Raw genomic sequence first — 4,603 nt, forward strand, 5'->3', positions numbered from 1 at the left:
GGCTCTAAAGAGGACTACAGATTGATCCCAACCTCCACTTGAAGAAACCGTACTTCCAGTAAAACAAGAACACAAAATTTTAGCCATAATTTTTGACGAAAAGCTTACGTTCCTACCGCACATAGCACCCTAAAAAAAGCAATCCAATCCCTGAATACACTCAAAATACTGTCACGAAAGCGCTGGGGTCCCATAGGATGTGCCTATTGCACTACTATCGCTCACTAACATGCTCTTCCTTACACTATGGAGGGATAGTGTATAGGTCTGCAAGACCATCATAACTTAAATGGCTGGATCCAGTACAAAACCTCGGTTTGCGCCTTTCAACTGGTGCTTACAGAACATCCCCCAAGAATTTTCTTCACGTAGAAGCAAATGAACCGCACCTCACCGACAGGAGAACAATGCTTACCTGTGCATATTTACTGAAAATAAGATCGCTACCAAAACATCTTTGTTACCCCACAGTCACTAAATGCCCATCGAGTACACTCTTCCCCAACAAACCTCAAGCTGTAAAACCACTTCCACTCCTCTTTGAAGAAAAATGCCAAGAAATAAGCCTACTAGATGAATTTCCCGATGTTGCCCGAAGACCCGATTAGATGCCACCTTGGTACACGTTTCCTGCTGCATGCGGTTTCGCACTGACACACATTCATAAAAGTCATACACCACAGGAATATATACAGCAAGAGTTTTTTGGAGTACGTGAAAAAATACAAAAATTACACCGATTTCTATACAGATGGTTCTAAAACAACACTCTATGTAGGGAGCGCGATAGTGCAAGGGAAATGGGGAGAAAGTAGTCAGGCTGCCTCAGTGCGCTTCAATTTTTACAACAGAATGCTTCGCCATTGCTGTAGCTATAGAATGAATAATGAAGAAAAATATTGAGAACAGTGTCGTCTACACTTACTCCCTGTGTGTAATTACAGCAATAAACTCCAGAAATGCAGTCCATCCCATAATAGGAAACACAATACATAATGTATTATGTGCTGATACACAAGGACATAAAATAAAGTTCTGCTGGACTCCCAGTCACGTGGGCATCAGCGGGAATGAGAGCGCTGATGCAAGCGCCGCACTTGCCCGAAATGGTAAAGTAAAACAAGTAAACATACCGGATAAGGACTGCATCAAGTTAGTCCAGAATAAACTGAGAGAAAAATGACAGGCTTCGTGGGACAACGAGGTTAACAACAAGCTGCACTTTGCAAATCCCATCCTGGGTGAATGGAAGACCTGTAGGCACCAGGAACGATTTATTAAAGTAATTTTACGTCGTCTCCGCATTGGACATACACACATTACACACAATTCCTTACTGACAAAACAAGACAAACCTCTTTGTAAAAGATATGGAGGCGAACTGACACTAAACCATATTTTATTCTCATGTTCAGAAGAACTTTACTACATTTAAAATGAATACATTCCTTTACACCCAGCGCTGGTCTTAGGTGAGAAATGCCATTGTAAACATGCCCTGCGTTCTTAGTTTTTTAAAAGAAGCAGATGTTCTTGAGATTCTGTAAATTTTGATCCACGGCTTTGCTCATTATATAATGTACTACAGCCATTTTCTGATTCCTGAGAAGAAGGCTGAGGTGTTTATTTGATTTGTTGGGAGTCTCAAAATCATTTGCCCAGCCAAGGATGGCTACTGAGGTTACCTGGCCTTTTTAGAGCTTTTATTATTCGCGATGTATAAAATTTCTTTCGTCTCTCATTACTATTAGAACAAATTAACTTCTAAGCAGGGTGTGTTGCATGCAGGCGAGTTGGTTTGACATTGTGAACACTGAAGCGCTGGCAGACGACATACGAAGGGAGGACGAGACACACGGTGCACTGAACTAACAACTTTAATATCAAAGGAAGGCAATCCGCACGTTTTTATACAGTGACCCAAGATTAGCCAGCGATTAAAGGGCGCATGCGCAATTCAAAGGAAAAAAAAGATCGAAAAAGCAGAGCCAGCGCGCAGGCGCATTTTGAACCCACACCATGCAGAAACAAAAGACACAAGGGTGTCCGACCCACTCCGGTTGGCCAAACATCAAGCACACCCCCTCTCACGCCGAAATCAAGACGTGGCAGCGAAGGGGAGAGGGGGCGGGGAAGGGACGCAATAACAACTCTTGGCAAAAAAAAAGAAGAAATATCTACACGTACACGCACCGGCAGTCCTGTGCGGCCGGCGATGACAGGGATAAAAAGATAAAGCCAATAAAATGCAAAAGGCAACGACGCAACATAGACATTGAAATCTCGGAAAGAAGCGTGAAGACACGCATAATGAGAATGCAGTCAAAGGGTGGTTGGAATAGGAAAATAATTGTCAACCTAAAAGCGAGCGATGAAAGCCAACGAAGAACACGGCCTAAAATGATGCAATGCTAGCCAACAATGAACACGGCCTAAAAGGAGATGAGGGCTAACCATAAAATCGACCCAAAAAGGGAATGATGGCTAAAGCTAAGAGGGGCATGATGACTAGAAGAAAAGAATAGAAGTGGCGTCCTTAAAGATATTTAAAGAGCAGTGGCGAAAACAATGGGTTGTGAAAAGGAGCCGCGTAAGGAACCACGGCGCCAAGAACTTAAAGTGAGTCGGAGAGAAACTCAAACTCTTTTTCCAACAGGGCTATTGAGGGTGTACTGACGCAGACGTCTTGTTGCTTTTTAATGAAACCTGCCTCAATTACCTCCCGAGTGAGTTGGTTGCTGCTCTTTGCCACGATTTTTGTTGGCTTATACATTGGAGGGCGCCTGCGACAAGGACTACGGTCACGAACGAGGACGGCTAAGTTGCTGGAGATAGAGTTGCGTTCCAGCAGTCTTTTATTAACACATCGACCCGTCTGGCCGATGTATTCCCTGCCGCAAGACAAAGGGACGGAGTAAACGACTCCTGTGCTGCAACCTACGAAAGAATGACGATGCCGAACTGTGCATTCGCGAATTTTTTTGCCGGTACCATTCACTCTCCTGCAGAGTCTAGAGAGGAGGTAAGGGGCTGAAAAAACAACGCTCACTCCTACTTTTCGTCCAATTCTTTTTTAGGTTGTGAGAAACCTGGTGTACATAAGGAATAATGGTGAGTTTCTTATTGCGTTCCCTTGCATGCGACGGTGGGACGTTTGTACACTGCATTTTGTTTAACTGCATTTTGTTCTTCGTTACCTTTCATCGCTCGCTTTTAAAGTGACAATTGTTTTCTTATTCCAACCACCCTTTCACTTCATTCTCATTATGCATGTCTTCACTCCGCTTTCCGAGATTTTAATGACTATTTTCCCTCTTTGCCTTTTGCATTTTTTGTTTTTATCTTTTCATCCCAGTCATCGCCAGCCGCACAGGACTGACGGTGCGTGTATATATATTTCTTTTTTTTTGCCATAAGTTGTTATTGCGTCCCTTCCCCCGCCCCCTCTACCCTTCACTGCCACGTCTCGATTTCGGCGTGAGTGGGGGTGTGCCTGATGTTTGGCCAACCGTCGGACACCCTTGTGTCTTTTGTTCCTGCGTGGTGTGGGTTCAAAATGCGCCTGCGCGCTGCCCCTGCTTTTTCGCTCTTTTTTTTTTGCATTGAATTGTGCATGCGCCCTTTAATCACTGGCTAATCTTGGGTCACTGTATAAAAACGTGCGGATCGCCTTCCTTTGATATTAAAGTTGTTAGTTCAGCGCACTGTGTGTCTCGCCCTCCATTCGTCTGTCGTCTGCCAGCGCTTCAGTGTTCACAATAACTTTTTAAGTCCTCTACACCACCGTATTTGCTCTCATCTACAGAAAACTATTTTCCTCGGCGCATGACAGCCTTAGCTGCTTATGTGCCCTTAAACCCAAAACAACACACAACGCAGGAACTCAGGAGTTGAGATGAAACATTTCTTTCCTCAACAGTGTGATCGAAGGTGTGCTGGCGCAATTCTTTCCCTTCGTGAGGATAATGAAGGCTTCGCAGATTTTCCTGGTTTTTATTGCCATTGTATCTTCTTATATTGTGGCTGCCGAAGCAGCAGGAGATTCGGTGTTTTCACAATATTAAGCATGAAATGCATTCGGTTCCCGTTCTCGAGCTGCTAAGGTGAAAGTCCGCCACCACCGGGGACCATAAACCGAACTTACCCTCAACAGTCGATCATTTCTACCAGAATGGTACCACAGAGGAAAAAAAAAAAACTTCGCGGTAGTAATGCCCCGAGCGGGACTCGAACCGACGACAACGCAATCACATCAGCTTTGTGTTCTGATGTGTTATTTTATATATTTTATAGTAAATAGCTTACAGGCCCGTAGGACACATTTTCAGTAGTAGATTTGTAAAGACAGTAAGCAATAAAAAAGAAGAAAAATTCATTACAAGGTGAACAATATTTTAAGACATGGCTTCAGTACAGAAGGCACCGAACGAAGCGGGAAAAAAAAATTAAATACGCGGCACAGACTGAAGCAAAATAAAATATAATGCAGCATGATTCGTGACAAACAAACAAGAGAAAAAGGAGACACGGAGAGCAGATCAGGAAAACAGAAGTAGAAAAATATATAATTAAAACGGCATTTAACAGATTTAACAGCTGCGGC

Source organism: Amblyomma americanum, chromosome 11, assembly GCF_052857255.1.
Source record: "Amblyomma americanum isolate KBUSLIRL-KWMA chromosome 11, ASM5285725v1, whole genome shotgun sequence".
NCBI lineage: Eukaryota > Metazoa > Arthropoda > Arachnida > Ixodida > Ixodidae > Amblyomma > Amblyomma americanum.